General features: G+C 41.4%; 2 pseudogenes; both read right to left on the bottom strand.

Moving 5' to 3' along the window:
- Window positions 1-7,563: 7,563 nt before the first annotated feature.
- On the bottom strand, window positions 7,564-10,289 carry LOC114910178 (GTPase IMAP family member 7-like; annotated as a pseudogene).
- A 4,095-nt stretch (window positions 10,290-14,384) lies between these two features.
- LOC108932626 (GTPase IMAP family member 7-like) lies at window positions 14,385-16,268 on the bottom strand (annotated as a pseudogene).
- Window positions 16,269-17,275: the final 1,007 nt, after the last annotated feature.

The following is a 17,275-nucleotide window of genomic DNA, read 5'->3' on the forward strand; positions in this document are numbered from 1 at the left end:
TTTACGGGTTCTTTGACGTCATATATCTCTGGTTGTGTAATCCTTCTGCTAAAGTTCACCTTCTCTTTGCAGTCAGACCAGACACACCCTTTGCAGGGAAACCAGAATTAACCTCTTCACGACAGTGTAACCACTGAAGTTCAGGTCTGCAGTCACAGTCCTACACCTTACCTTTAAAACTTAGTACATAGAGATACAACTAAATAACTTCTATTCAGGAAATAACTTGAGGTACACGCCCACCCACAGACACTGAAGCCATTTATCCCGAGTGGGGTCGTGGTGAGGCGAAGCCTGACCCAGCAAAATAGGGTGTAAGGCTGGAGAGAGAGGGGACACACTAAGGACAGGATGCCAGTGTGTCACAAGGCACCCCAAGAAGGACTTGAACCCCAGACCCACCAGAGAGCAGGACCTGGCCAAACCTGCTGTGCCACTGCTCACCCCAGTAGTGTACAGTTGACAAGGAGGTTTTGCTATTGCTTTACAGTAAATGTTGGCTTTAGGGAATGAATTGAATGCAAAAATTTCCAAAGTAACAAGAAGATGGTGACAGAAATGTGACACAAAACAATTTTTCTGTTCACAAAACCTGTTCTTTCTGATCATTGACAACAGAGCACTGCTGCAGACACCTCTCTGTGCTTCTGTACTGGAGTCAGTATATAGTAGGACAAGAATATCATCATCATTTTCCCATCATGTGTTTGACAAGATATTAAATTCTGCTGTTCAGTAAAGTGTTTTGGTGCTGTCAGTAGATGGAGAAGAAACACATTGCATTGTCTACAACCGCCCATCCCTTCTCCTGGAGAACTTGAACCAGCTCCTGGAATGTTTCAGCAAATTTGGCCATCATCTGTTCATGCATGCCTAGTAGCATGCCCTGGGATGAAAGTGCCTACTGTAGGCAGTTCATTGTTGCTGGGTCTGAAGGTGAGGTGGAACCTTCTGTCATATCAGCCAGGATGAGAAGGACCCAAGCGCGGTTGCACAATTTTATTCTCCACAGTATCAGCAAAGGGACAGGCAGAATGTAAAGTAGTAATCATGGCATGGGTTACCGATGAGCAGACATCAATACAAAGTAGAATCCAAAGTCATAATCCAAGAAACAAAGTCAATGGTCAGGGTACCAAGAGACCAACCAGGAGACCGAGGGACTGGGTTCGAGGAAGACAGGAACAGGGCAGGCTAGGAACCAGGACGTGGGTGAGCGGACGGCTCAAATGAGGTTCTGCGATCTGGTCAATCTGGCGCCATCTTCTCTGGCTCCGTCTCTCTGATCATCCACAGATGCATTGAGTCCCGACAAGGTCATAGGCGTGACACTCTAGGGCTCCTGACCAAGGTACTTCTGATAGATTGCCCAATAACTTAACATGTCACTTTAGAGAAAAGCATTGTTATATAAATATGAAAGTAGGTATCTCATTTCAGTGATGGGAGGAAAGGTCCTGTTAGTGAAAGCAAAATAAAAAGTCTTACATGGAATTTTTACAGGGATTTTCTTTTAGCAGGATGAAACCTGTGAATAAATTTAAGGATTAAGATCTGTTCTGCCCACAGATTTGTTTAGTTCATGTGATTAATTGCTTTGTTGAGCGGAACCTTTATTTCCATAAGTTATACGCAATTTGTGCATGTGCGCTATTTCCATGATGCACTACTCTCGGGATAGGCATAGTGGAAGCGTCTTGAGTTCTGTGTGCTTTTCCCACGCCCGTGGAAGCAATAACTGTAAGTTGCGAAGTTCTTACAGACATTAGTTAAAATGTTTACTTGCCTTTAAGTTTGACCTCTGTAATGTGAACTCTGTTTATTCAGCCGTAACTCCACGTTACTGTCCTTGTGAAACGCGTGTGTGAGTTCGCGCTGTGAGTCCTGGTCCAGACCGTTGTGATGTCCTGCCTGGACTACAGCAACTCTCTCTTCTCTAGCATTCCAGTCTCTGACCATCAAGACAGTTGGTACAGAACGCTGCTGTACGAGTCGTGTTTGACCTTCCAAAGCGTTTTCATGTATCACCCCTCCGTTTTGAAATACAAAAACAATATAAATATACAGATTAAAAATACCGGTATAAATTTAAGCATGCACAAAGTATTTCACTCAGCAAATGCAGTATGTTTCCATAGATTACTGTATCATCTGTCTGATTTCTGTCAGGCCACATGTCCTCATTATCATCACATCTTACTCTATCTTTGTCAATGCAGCTTAGGAAGAAACATCTTGCACAGAGTTTCCACCATATTCCTGTACTGATCTCCTGCTATAATATCATTGAAATATGGAGTGGTCTTTGTGTTTGCACCTCGATCTTACTTCTGAGCAATGTTCTCAGAATTTTGAAAAAGAGTTGCTGACCTATGCGCTTTGTGTTTATGCAGTGAGAATGCATCTAGATCTTTGTAGAATAATCTCGCTACTATCAGGTTCACCTGAAAGTTTTAAAAATGTATTGAAATTTTGGATAATTGTGTCTACATTTACATTTACATTTACAGTGATTCATTTAGCAGACGTACAACTCAGTAAAAGTACAACTTATGCATTACATTAAGAGAAAGATACATAGCTGCAGACATGTGACTCTCAAGTAAACCTAGTTTTCTACCTACCACTTGTTGCTCCGAGGTTCGTCGTTTGAGTACGTGTATAAAAACACAGGATAGACAGATCCTGATACCCTCCTACCAATTTTTTTTTTTCATAAGTATACACAAGCATGCAAAAACAATGCCGGAGTAGTGGCTGAATAAACGTTTTATCTGGTGATGCTCATGAAGTTACGGTGCATGAACATTTACACCGTACATGAGCTGGAGAAATCTTGGGCGAAATGGGTCCGGAAAAGGTGAGTTTCAGACCCTTCTTGAATGTAAACAGAGTTTCCGCAGTTCTGAGTGAGAGGGGAAGGCCGTTCCACCACAACGGAGCCAGAACCAAGAAGTTCTGTGCTTTACCAAGTGTCTAAGCAACTGAGAAAAATTGTAATGATACAGACATCCCCTGTTTTATTCATAGTTTAGTTTTTGCAAAATCCTCACATGATGGTATGAAAAGGTATTCTTTGAATTTCATTGTATTGTTTTATGATGCTTATAGAGCGTGAGGGGTGCGATGGCACACGGGCTTGGCCTGTGCCTGCTCTCTGGCGGATCTGGGTTTTGAGTCCTGCGTGGGGTGCCTACTGGCATCCAAGCCTGGCTGTGTCTCCTCCCCCTCCAGCCTTGTGCCCTCTGTTACCGGGTTAGGCTCCGGTTCACCGCGACCCTAGGACAAGTGGATTCAGACAGCATATGCGTTTATAGAGCATTAACATGAAAACAAAACTTACTGAAAATAAAGGTAGAAAAGTTCAAAATTGCTGAAAATGAAAACATCTCATCATCAAAACCACCTGTTTAATCCTGATTGCTGACCTATTGATTCTGTTAGCCTGCACACCACTGTCACATTCTGCAAATAGCTAATCTAAAGTCAACAGGAGCTGCTGCCTTTGTATCTGAAGGTTGCTGGTTCAAATATGACCTACTGCACTAGTACCCTTGAGCAACATAATCACCATAAATTGTTCCAGTAAAATTACAGTTTCAGGAATGGGTAAATATTTCTAGGTACCTTAACATGGGAAGCTGTTGCATAGAAAATAAATTTTAAAAGAACTATCAATTGCCTGTAGGGCATCCCATCCAGGATGTGTCATCCCCCCCTTCCAGCCTTGTATCCTCTGTTGCCAGGTTAGGCTCTGGTTCACAGCAACCCTGCTTGGGACAAGTGGTTTCAGACACTGTTTGTGTGATTTCTGTTATAAAATTGTCAGACAGGCTGGAAACAGAAGGTAAGTGGATGGACCCAATTGCAGGTCAGTTTTATTTTCACTAAAGGCAGGCAAAGGCATTCGAACACAGACATCACAAAACTGAGTGGCCAGGAACCTAAGAACAAGGCAGAGCACCAAGGTCAAGCCAACACCTCTGAGCCCACAAATCCACAAGGGCACTTGCAAGAATCTGCATCCATATGCCCTCCCAAAACCTCCCTATATGCCGGGACTCATCACTTAGTCGCAGGTGTTGCCACTCTGCTTGTTCCTGGGGGTGTGACAGTTATATCACTAATGATTTAATCAGTTAAAAGAATATATTAGAAGATTAGGGCAAAAGACACATCGCATAATTTCAGCTGTGGAAGATAAATACATTTTTTTTCTTCGGTTTAGACATTTGTCGCTGTTTCAGACACACATGATTTTGAATGGTAACAGCTGTCGTGTCCGGAAACGATGAACACGGGACAAAGAGGCACACAGTGTATTTTCACAAAGGTGAAAAGTGAAACACGAATCTGTGAGCAGGACTTGAACACGGAGGTGTGATGAAATATCAAACTAGAACAATGGATCTGGACTGGATAATGAAAGGGAGGAGTAGACAGGACAGGCGTTTGGGACTGGAACATAAACACCTCTGGAATAAGACTGCGAAACAAGTAACTATGGTTCGTTAGGAAATCGCAATCCTGTCTCAGTTCTTTAGTCCTTCTATACTTATAAAGCACTGCACTCTGGATTCGGATGGGGCGAAGAAGGGTGCACAGGCAGTGTTTATTATGAATGTTTATTGGAACACTGCACACAGCAAGAGATATAAGCACAACCACAAGGAAATAATGTTCTCAGTCAGAGGACATTTTTTCTCCAAGAATCTACACCTCAAACTTTTTTCCATACTTTATTTTCTACCATAAGAATAAGAGTTAAAACCCTCCAAAATTCTACATTACGAAGCACAGACACGAAACCACATCCAAACATATCATCATAAAAATATCTCATCATAAACATGACAGAGTTTATTCACTCATCTGACCTGGGACTTTAAAACCCTTAACTGTTAAAATTGTTTTAAGAAAACAGCAAAAAAAATACATCAGTGTATAAAACCCACAAGAAAAGTACCCAAGCGCCCATGTCAAACTTCTACACTCTGACTTTACTCTGTTATTAAAAACCATAAACATTCATACAATATACATCTAAAACTTAACATTATTAAATTTAAAATGGTACAAAATCTACAGTTTTTTTTTATTTTTGCATACTTTATTTCATATCATAAGAATAAACGTTACAACCCTCCAATATTCTACATCACAAATCACAAACACGAAATCACATCCAAACATTTCATCATCGGGCAGCATGGTGGCACAGCAGCACAGTGAGTAGCGCTGCTGTCTTACAGCGCCTGAGTGGTGTGAGAGAACATGGGCTTGATCCCTGCTCAGTCTGTGTGGAGTTTGCCTGTTGTCTCGGGGTTTCCTCCGGGTGCTCTGGTTTCCTCCCACGGTCTAAAGACATGCTTTTCAGGTTCCCCCACAGTGTGTGAGTGACAGAGAGAGTGTGTGTGTTCCACTGATGTATGGATGAGTGACCCATGGTAAGTAGTGTATCTAGCAGTGTAAGTCACCTTGGTGAATAAGGTGTGTGGGCTGGTAACACTACATAGAGTTCATTGGAAGTTGCTTTGGAGAAAAGTGTCTGCTAAGTGAATAAATGTAAACATCTCTGCGTCACCCTGCGGGGACGGTGGATAAGCCACCTGAAACCCTGCACCTTAGGCTCAGCAGGCTACCCAAAAAATAAAATAATTCCTACAAGGGAGCAGAGCTTTGCCCCAGGAAAGCTGCAGTCATGCTACACACAGGCTTGTACTAGGCTCCGCTCTGCCCCTGCTAAAATCTCCGGTACTGCACTTCAATCTTGACCAAGAAGCAATAGTTAACCAAATCTACAAGTTAAACGAGCCTACTTAGCACTTTTCATTCTACCTCACACTGCCCAACAAACACTCACCCCCTTATATTCCCTGTGAGTCCCCACAGCAGTTGAACAACTCATTCACATTTTACTCACAATTCTCAACTATTTACAATAAACCCATTTTCCTGCTCAAACATAACACTCTCCAGGAATGCGGGCTGTTACAGTATCATGATTGTATTTGCGCAGTTGTATTGGCTCTGGTGTAAAAGATGCAAATTCTAATTCTAAACCTGTCTTTGTGTCCCAGTCACAGACTTTCTGCAATATATCTTTGTAGCAAGAATTACACTAATAAAACAAACTCCACATTCCAGTTAATTTCAGTTTTTATATTGTGTTTGTATTCATAATGTAAATTTTGCTTCGTGTAGAAGGTTTCTAAATTTAGCACTGTGTCATTCCCTTTTTCTTAAAAGTCCAGTTACTGCTCCAATTATTGCTCTAATTGCTGCTATAACTACTATTCCCACGGGACCCCATACTGCTTCGACTGCTGCACCAATTATTATTCCTCCTGTTAAGAATCCTTCTAGGTCTTTAGCTGTGAAAGTATTTGATTTCTCAGCCAATGCTCTTGTTTCTTTTTCAAGTTTTTGTTTCATGCTATCAATTTTCTTCTGATATTCCTTTTTCAGGGGGTGCGGTGGCGCAGTGGGTTGGACCACGGTCCTGCTGTCCGGTGGGTCTGGGGTTCGAGTCTCGCTTGGGGTGCCTTGCGACGGACTGGCGTCCCGTCCTGGGTGTGTCCCCTCCCCCTCTGGCCTTACGCCCTGTGTTGCCGGGTAGGCTCCGGTTCCCCGTGACCCCGTATGGGATGAGCGGTTCTGAAAATGTGTGTGTGTGTGTGTGTGTGTGTGTGTGTGTGTGTGTGTGTGTGTGTGTGTGTGTGTGTATTCCTTTTTCAACCTTTCAGTTTCTTCAGCTAGTTTTGCTTTAACTTTGTCTATTTCCTCCTCAAGTTCCTTCTTCTTCTGCTTATCTTCTTCTTGCAACTTAAGCATTTTCTGCATCTCTTTTTCATGTGTTTCTTTTTGCTTCTCTGCATAATTTTTCCACTTTTCTTCTTTGTCCTTCATTTCCTTAAGTTGTTTTTGACATTTTTCTAATTCTTCTTTCATCTTTCTATTATTTTCTTCCATTTGTTTGAATTTTTCTCTGTTTTCTTCTTTGACCTTTTTTATCTCCTCCTCAAGCAGCCTTCTCTCATTCTCCCACTGTTTCCTCTCCTCCATTGCTTCCTCTTCCTTTCTCCTTTCTTCATCCTGCCTCCTTTTCTCCTCCTCCAGTTTCTCTTTTTCCCACATTTCTATCTTCATTTCCATTTCTGCTTCCAGTTTTTGTTTTTCAGCCTCTATAGCTTCTTTGATTTGTTCCTCATAAACTTTCTTTTCATCTTCAAACCTTTTTCTCTTCTCTTCATCTTCCTTTTTTCTCTCCTTTTTTTCCTTCTTCATCATATTCTTCTTGTTTTCATAATCTCTGTCCATCGCTTCTTTCCAGTCATCTAATTTCTTCTTTTTTTCCTCCAGCTCTTTTTCTTGTTTCTCTCTCGCTTGTGTTTCTTCCTTAAATCTCTGTTCCCACAAATATTTCTGTTTTTCTCTCTCTTCCTCTATTTTCTGCATTTTCTCCTGCCACTCTTTCCTTTCTTTTTCTTCTTGTTTCCTTCTGGCCTTTTCTTCCTTTTCTCTCTTGTTATTCTCTTCAATCTGCCATTTTATCTACTCCTCTCATTCTCTTATTTGCTTTTCAATCTCTTCTCTGTTCCACTCCAAATTATTTCTCTCTTCCTCCATCCTTTTCCTCATTTCCTCCTTTTCTCTCTCATATTTAGCTGTGATCTCAGCTTTAAATCTTTGTATCTCCTCATCTTTCATCCTTATTAATCTTTCCTGTTCCTTTCTGATGGAAGCTTCTGCCTCCTGAAAAATTACATTGGTGTAGAAACGTCACCATGAGACTCCACAATTCTGTCTATCTTGTCCAGCAGCTCAGTTACCTGTCTGAGGTTTTTACTGTCATGGTTGTTGAAGACATGATACCTTCCACCACATTCATCAACAAATATTTTGAGGTCATCATCGCCATCACTGATGAACTCTTCAATAGGTTTTCCATGTAACTTATCTCCATGTGTGAACAGCACTATGATATATTCTTCAGCCTTTTCACCAAAAATCTCTTTAATTCGTTCTACTGTTTTCTTCTCCTCCTCAGTGAAACGACCCAGTTCTAGAACCAGAAGGAATACATGGGGACCAGGAGCCGACAGGGAGATGCATTTCCCAATTTCCTTCAGAACTTCCTCCTCAGAAGCTACTGTGTTAAATAATCCAGGGGTGTCGATTACAGCCACCTGTCTACCATTTACATCTCCTACAGCCTTTTGACACTCCCTGGTGATAGATTTTGAACTTATTTTACACAAAAAAGCCTCTCTCTGCAGAATGGTGTTTCCTGCAGCACTTTTCCCAGATCCAGTCTTTCTGATCAACACAATCCTCAGAGGATTCTTGCTCTGATCAGGGCTGATTAGACCAGCTGCAAAGAGAAAATATTTCCTGTTACTGTTTTCTGCATATGAAAATATATTTTAATATTATTAAAATACAATGCAGATCTCATATGTTGTATTTCTGGTGAAAATTTCTCAGTTTTCTTGACCGCTCCATATTTGCTGCAGAATATAAAGCTGTTAGAAAATATCTATATCAGAGCAAAACATTTCATTATCACGCACTAATTACTTTCTAATTCAAAGTAACTTTGGTGTTTGTATTTTATGTACTTATGCCATATTGAGGGAAGTGGCAATTTTACCAATTTAAGGCAATACTTCATGTTAGTTTTATATGAGGAAATACTGTTTCAGGTTATAAAGATTCAGTTGAGCTCTTCCTTGTAGCAGATAAGATCAGATTTGAGGTGGGGTATCTGCTGCTCCAGTCATGATTTCACTGAGTGTTCAGTAAAGATTCATCATCAAAGCATTAAATGCACAGACTGCTTAATGAGATACAAAAGCGAAAAGTGATTCTTAAGTAGTGATAGTATGAGTTTAGTAATGGGAATAACACTCAGATGCTCAGGCCTGAAATAAAGTTATTAGTTCGGACTCATTTACCCCCAGCGTAAAGTAACCTGAATGCGCAGGAGTAATCCTTCATTTAAGATATACGGTGTTTAAAAGCACCCAGACTTACGACAGCTGTTTCAGTAACCTTATTATATTATTAAGTCCTCACTCCTGGTCATAATGCTTAATGTCAACTGTTTAGTATGCTGCACAATATCAGCTGGTGATGCTGTTGCAAGACATCTACATGTGTCATTGAGTCTCACTTAGCATTTATGTATATTGCAGTGACTGTATTTTATTTAGAAAAACATTGCTTTATTTAGAGAATTTTTCATTTTTGATTCCAGTCAAGTTACTTTATATTTAAAATGGCTAGCAAGCAAAAAAGGGAGTGTTTTGGTGGTGCTGTGAAAAAAAAGCAAAAGAAAACAAATTTAAAATGAAAGAAAGAGTACATTGTGAAAATAAAATACTGTAGTGTTTTCAGACCTCTTTTTCATGCAGTGTTTCCATGATTTAGCACACAGTCAGTATTTAAGGTTATTTTTAAATTGCTCTCCTCATGTGATCTTGCATTACTGCCTAACTTATTCCTTTCTGTACCGGATACACAGTTGCAACATGGCACTGTCTTCCATGTATAAACAAGTAGAACACACACAAGTTGTGCGCATAGGAGGTTATGTATTGTATCCCTCCATCCATTCATATTCAGTAATTGTCCTGTACAGGGTTGTGGTGATCTGGAGCCTGTCCCAGAATCACTGGGTTCAGGACTGAGGTGGGTACACCCCAGACAGGTCACCAGTCCTTCGTAGGATAGCAACACACACACACACACACACACACACACACACACACACACACACACACACACACACGTTCACCATGAGCAATTTAGATTCCCCTGTTCACCTGAAACACATATCGTTGGACTGTGGTAGGAAAGACACACAGACATGGCGAGAACATGCCAACTCCACACAGTCTGAGTGGGGATCAAACACACAAACTTTCACACTCGCTGTACAAACAGTGCTGCCCAGTGTGGACATAATCTGTTTCATGTTTCTGTCATTTTAAAGACTTAACTTTAATGCTGTTTCAAGTTAGTAAAAGATGGTAAAATAGACTGGCATCCTGTTTAACCTTTTCCTCCTCCACAGAGAACTACTTACATCTCGCAGTGTATTTATCCCAGATCACCTCCTTCTCTTCTTCTTGGTCCCTCATACTGCTCTCCACCCTGGTGTTCTCCTCTGGATCAGCTCTCTTCCTCCCGCTGAAGGAGTCCGCAAGATCTTTCAGGTTGAAATCGATTAAAAGATCCTCCAAAGACGACCTTCTCTTACAACTGGGACAGTTCCTGGTTTTCATTTTCTCCCAGAATTGTTCCACACAACTTTTACAGAAGCTGTGATTGCAGTGAAGAGACACTGGATCTCTGAAGGTCTCAGAACAGACATGGCAACTAAGAAAATCTGTTAATAATCTCTCAGCCATGACCGAAGGAGTTAGTATTTCTCACTACCCTGTAATGGCATCTTTGTCTGAACTTTGAAAATATACTTTCACATATATTTTCAGTCTCATCTCCTGAAATGTGAAATGCCTGTTCTACTATGTTCAGCCAGTTTAGCAAGTTTCACACGTTCACTTTCAACTTTTCAAAACTGGTATTTGACACTCGCACAACTCCCAATAGGTGGAACTGAGCGATGTGGACCTGGACCTCAAAAATTTTCATGGAGCAGGAATTTGAGCTGTATAACATGTTATATGTGTACTCATTAGACACATTCTGAAAACTGACCCTTACATCAAATTAAGGACCAAATCCATGTCATGCTTATACACAAGGCCACAGATGTGAACCTTTACCCACTGTTGTGTGATTAATGCCATGGTTTAAAACCCAGAAACCATAACTATTTTCTCCAGTTGCTTTTCTGGTTCCTCACAAACGTGACACAGATGTTATGTCTTTGAAATGTTAATTGTAATGAGAATTTCCTGCAGTATGAGAACATTTTTCTCTATTTTACTGACAATGAAAAGAAGAATGGAAAACTACAAGTGTTTTCTCTCCATCCATCTTGTAATGCTCCTCTACAGTATGTTATTGATGTGCACTAGATATATTGCTGTATATTCTGTTTTGCAAAAAGCAATGGAGGCAATTATTACTGGATATTCGTGTCTTCTCATTTACATACGTCCCCACAAGCACATACAGTCTTGGTACATTTCTGCCGCTTTGTTACAAATCTGAAAATGACCTTTGTTGTGTTTCCATGGGGCTCAGAATACAGATACACAAGGAAGGCCAGAGGGCATTTGGTTGAATACTTTATTAATATTATTAACATAGTCTTAACTACAGGTACCTCAACAGAACAACCAGTACAGATCAAATCAAATGTAAATTCACAACTTGTAATAATATTTCTAAGGTACATTTAATTTTCCTCAGACAATCTTGACATGTTCTGAATAAAAAAACGGAAAATTCTATAACAAGTATTATTCAAACAAAAGCATGCATCGAAATATCATTTTAAAGAGTGTGGTGTTAAATTTCATTGTGGAGTGGCTCAGTTGCAGTTGGTTTGGTGGCAGGTATGAAGGTAAGGTTAGAAGGTAGGTATAGCGCTGTGGTCAAATGGCTGAGGTTGCGGTAGTTGTTGAGAGTGAAGGGTATCGAACGGGTGTGTGTGTGGAGAGGGGTGTGTCTGGGACGCTGGATTGCACTGTTGAGCCTTCCGGAGGTATCGTGGGCTTAATTCAACGAAACACCGATGAAGGGGGGTGCCCACTTGATAACCTCAACGAAATACTCATGTTGGTGCCCAGCTGGTGTGGTTTGTTGGTGTGGTTGATTGCTGTGGTTGGTGAGTTAGGCTTGGTCTGATTTGGCTTTGTTCGAGTTGGCTTGGGTTAGACTTGGTTTGTTGGTTTGGTATTTCTGGTGGATGTGGTTTGATGGTTGGTGGTTAGGTTTGGTTTGTTGGCTTGGTTTTGCTGGTGGTATTTGTGGATGGTTCTGAGTTGATGTGTTAGACCTGGTCTGTGTGGTTTTTTGGTTAGTTTTTGTGTTGGTGGGAGTAGGCTTGGTTGGTTTCTGTTGGTGGTTGTGCCCTGGTCTGGTTTGGTGGCTGGGTATTGTTAGTGGGTTGGCTGGATGGCTGGCTTGTTGGGTTAGGCTTGCTTTAGGTGTTTTGGTGGTAGGCGTCGCTTGGTGTTTTGTAGTCGGTTAGGCTTGGTTTGGTTATTTGTTGGTGCGTTAAATCTGGTTTAGTGGTTTGGATGTTGTTGGTGAGACTAGTTTCAGTTTTGCGGGTGTGTTAGGTCAGTTGGTTTCAGGGCATGAAGATGTATGGTGGTCATGCTGGGTGTTGTTCTCTGTGGTTTTAGGGTAGTGGGTGGACTGGGTCCTTGTGTGCAGCCGTTGAAAATTGCGCATAGTGTATAACATCTTTTCCTGTGTATTGTGAATGTTTCATCCGAACATGACCTAGACGTATGCTTTGATTATACATTTTTAAAATGTACGCTTAGTAATAGAAAAATAAAAACAAAAAATAAAAGCAAGCAACTAAGGGTGATCGGGGAGATCCCAAATTTATTGGGCTCTCCCATCGGCCGATGTTGTGAAAAGTCTTTCGGGGTCTGAGTGTGTTTCTTTCAGTGTCTCCTATGGCTGAACGGGAAGGAGAAAATTTGTTTCACAAGAGTTTCTTGGCCACACTAACAAACTGAACTTTAGTTTAGCAAGTAAAACCAAAATACAGCACTTCCAAAGAACAGCATACTAACTAAACCATTCATATGCTATTAATGGTACGAGTTGTTTAATTAAAGCAGGTCTAAGCATCCAAGAATGATAAGAAATCCTGGTGTATCAGAGGAACTGTCACTGATCTGTAGGTATGACACCTGACTGCAGTAAAAAAAGATCTAGAGCAGAAGCACTGGGTTTTGGTCACGTGTTAGCATGAACTCAACATGAATCTCTCATTCAAAGTTTAATTTATTCCACATTCTTCACTTGTCCTTTTCAGTGCTGTTTGTCCAATGGCTGTTCATGATTTGGATACCATGAAATACATAGTTGAAGCTGTTCTGTATTTTTTTTTTGTAATTTTTCACTCAAAGTATGATTCCTCTGCCAATTTTCTTGTTTCTTCTTCTTTTTCATTGGACATTTTTCTCAATTCCTCAATTTTCCTATGATATTAATTTGCCAGGTTGTCATATTCTTCTGTAGCTCTTTAGCGCTACTAGTTTGTGCGTTCACTTTTTGAAGATTTAAATAAAGCTTCATAAATTTGATATATAGTTTGGCTGAAGCCATGCCAACACATGTTGGAACAGGTGCAACCTACATGTCATGTCAGTTTTGCACTTATTGCAAATTGATTGGGGTTCGGTTTGGGGAGAAGTTCTAATGAGAGGAAAGATGGACGAGACTGGACGGGACAAGACAAGCTTCGAGATTTTTGTAGAAGGGTCGAGAAGGAGAAGGAGAGAAGGAGGTGTTCTGGAGAGAGTGCTCTGGAGTGTGAGGAGCGAGGAAGTGATATTTTCTGGTTGCTCGAAGAACAACCAAAGAGAAAAAAATATTTCGGTTTGATTGTATAGTGCCGAGGTTGGAGATAAGTTTCCGTTGTGTATTCATTGTCCCACGAGACATTTCGTTAGGAAACTGCGAGTTTTCAGCCCGTCACGTCGAGTTGCCACAGTCATGGAGGAGGACTGAGGAGATCGCTGGCGAGGTAAACTGCGGGTTTTGTTTCTTTACTCGCAAGAGTGAAATGACCATTATTCTTGGGTCTCAACGTACACAAGCTGCAATCAGACCTACAACGAGGGGCTGTCTTACGTGTGTTTGAAGAACTCCGGAGCAGTATTCAGGCACTAATTATTGGGAGAAAGAAGGTTCTGTACGAAACTTCTCAAGTCTGTGTGTCGAAGTGTAGCAGTGAGGTTATTTGTTGTTTGTAGTGCACTTGGTGAAGTTTGTATTTTCTTCATGTTTTGGTTATTTAGATTTGCTTTGATCAGATGGGATTTTGGAGTTAGTGTTGTATATTGGACAATAATCTTTGGGTTTTCTATTTACGTGGCGTTTGGAGAATTTAATGTTTGTTCTGTTATTGAGGTACTTGAGTTGGGTTATAACATTTCAGTTGTTATAATAGAACCCAGGGCACCACCCTCGTAGTCAGGTAAACGGAGGGTGGCGCTACACTTTCTTTACTTGCATTTCATGCTGCTTTATCTCCTCTTCACATTTTCTCTTCTGATGTTCTTGAAACTTAAGTTTAACTTGCAATTCATTTCTTTTCTCTGTCTCTGCTGTCAGTCTTGCATTTTCCAATCCAGATGTTTGTTCAACTTTTCTTTTTTCTTAATTTCTTTAAGTTTGTCATCCTGTTGTTTTATCTGCTCCTTTGTTTCTCTTATTTGCTGTTAAATCTGTTCTCTGTTCCACTCCAAATTATTTCTCTCTTCCTCCATCCTTTTCCTCATTTCCTCCTTTTCTCTCTCATATTTAGCTGTGATCTCAGCTTTAAATCTCTGTATCTCCTCATCTCTCAGCATCATTAATCTTTCCTGTTCCTTTCTGATGGCTGCTTCTGCCTCCTGGAACATTTCGTTGGTGTGGAAACATCCATCATAAGACTTCACCATTTTGTCTATCTTGTCCAGCAGCTCAGTCACCTGTTTCTGGTTTTCACTGTTGTTGTTGAAGACATGGTACCTTCCACCACATTTATCAACACATATTCTGAGGTCATCATCGCCATCATTGATGAACTCTTCAATAGGTTCTCCATGTAATTTATCTCCGTGTGTGAACAGCATTACAATATATTCTTCAACCTTTTCACCAAAAGTCTCCTTAATTCATTCTACTGTTTTCTTTTCCTCTTCAGTGAAATGACCCAGTTCTAGAACCAGGAGGAACACATGGGGACCAGGAGCCGACAGGGAGATGCATTTCCCAATTTCCTTCAGAAATTATTTCTCAGAGAATACTGTGTAAAATAATCCAGGGGCGTTGACAACAGCCACCCGTCTGCCATCTACATCTCTTACAGCCTTTCGACACTCACTGGTGACAGATTTTGAACTCATTTTTGACAAAAAAGCCTCTTTCTGGAGGATGGTGTTTCCAGCAGCACTTTTCCCAGATCCAGTCTTTCTGATCAACACAGTCCTCAAAGGATTCTTGTTCTGATCTGAGCTGATTAGACCAGCTGCAAAGATTATTAAAACATAATGCAGATCTTATGTGTTGTGTTTTTGGTGAAAATTTCTTAGTTTTTATAATCGCTCTATATTTGCTGCAGAATATAAAAGTGGTAGAAAATATCTATATTAGAGCAAAACATTTCATTATCACGCACTAATTATTTTCCAATTCAAAGTAACTTTGGTGTTTGTATTTTATGTACTTATGCCATATTGAGGGAAGTGGCAATTTTACCAATTTAAGGCAATACTTCATGTTAGTTTTATATGAGGAAATACTGTTTCAGGTTATAAAGATTCAGTTGAGCTCTTCCTTGTAGCAGATAAGATCAGATTTGAGGTGGGGTATCTGCTGCTCCAGTCATGATTTCACTGAGTGTTCAGTAAAGATTCATCTTCAAAGCATTAAATTCACAGACTGCTTAATGAAATACAAAAGTGAAAAGTAATTCTTAAGTAGTGATAGTATGAGTTTCGTAATGGGAATAACACTCAGATGCTCAGGCCTGAAATAAAGTTATTAGTTCGGACTCATTTACACACACATTTTCAGAACCGCTTGTCCCATACGGGGTCGCGGGGAACCGGAGTCTACCCGGCAACACAGGGCGTAAGGCTAAAGGGGGAGGGGACCCACCCAGGATGGGACACCAGTCCGACACAAGGCACCCCAAGTGGGACTTGAACCCCAGACCCACCGGAGAGCAGGACCCGGTCCAACCCACTGCACCACTGCACCCCCCTTGGACTCATTTACCCCCAGTGTAAAGTAACTTGAATGAGCAGGAGTAAGCCTTCATTTAAGACATACGGTGCTTAAAAGCACCCGGACTTACGACAGCTGTTTCTCTCACACACACACTTTCAGAACCGCTTGTCCCATACAGGGTCAGGGGGAACCAAAGCCTCCCCGGTAACACAGGGCGTAAGGCCAGAGGGGGAGGGGACACACCCAGGATGGGATGCCAGTCCGTCGGAAGGCACCCCCAGCAGGACTCGAACCCCAGACCCACTGGAGAGCAGGACTGTGGTCCAACCCACTGCACCACAGCTGTTTCGGTAACCTTATTATATTATTAAGTTCTCACTTCTGGTCATAATGCTTAATGTCAACTGTTTAATCTGCTGCACAATATCAGCTGGTGATGCTGTTGCAAGACATCTACATTTGTCATTGAGCCTCAATTAACATTTAGGTATGTTGCAGCGACTGCATTTTATTTAGAAAAACATTGTTTTATTTACAGAATTTTTCATTTTTGATTCCAGTCAAGTTACTTTTTATTTAAAATGGCTAGCAAGCAAAAAAGGGAGTGTTTGGGTGGTGCTGTGAAAAAAAGCAAAAGAAAACAAATTTAGAAATGAAACAAAGAGTACATTGTGAAAATAAAATACTGTAGTGTATTCAGCTTATTATTTCTCTGTATTAGTTAAATATTGCAAATCCCTATTATACAGCACAGCAGTGACACACACAAGCCGGAGCCCAACCCGGCAACACAGGGTGCAAGGCTGGAGGGGGAGAGAACACACCAGTCCATTGCAAGGCACCCCAAGCAGGATTCAAACCCCAGACCCACGAGAGAGCAGGCACAGGCCAAACCCACTGCAACACCGTGCCCCCTGGAACATTGCATCCCTTTTTTTCACCAGGATTCACTTCACAGTGTCATACAGGCCAGGCAGCAAGAACACCAAGGCCGATGCTTTCTCCCGAGTACACGAGGGCTGTCCATTCTTGGGTAACCCGGAACTCATCCTGCCCCAGTACTGTGTGATTGCCCCTGTGCAGTGGCAATTCACCCAGGACTTGAAGAAGGCGCAAGAGACTGAACCTGGACCCCGAGATACCAACAGGGAAACAATACATAACCACCAGTATGCAACCAACACTCCTGAAGTGGGCGCACGATTCCCCAGCAGCAGGACATCCCAGTTTCTGTAGAATGCTCTCCCTTCTCCGCAAACAATTCTGGTAGCCCACCATCCAAGAAGATGTTTTGGACTACGTTAGTGCATGTGTCACCTGCACCCAGGCAAAGACCCCGAGCCAGAAGCTGTCAGAGCTCCTCAAACCCCTGCCAATCCCAGCCCGTCCCTGGTCC

Source organism: Scleropages formosus, chromosome 3, assembly GCF_900964775.1.
Source record: "Scleropages formosus chromosome 3, fSclFor1.1, whole genome shotgun sequence".
NCBI lineage: Eukaryota > Metazoa > Chordata > Actinopteri > Osteoglossiformes > Osteoglossidae > Scleropages > Scleropages formosus.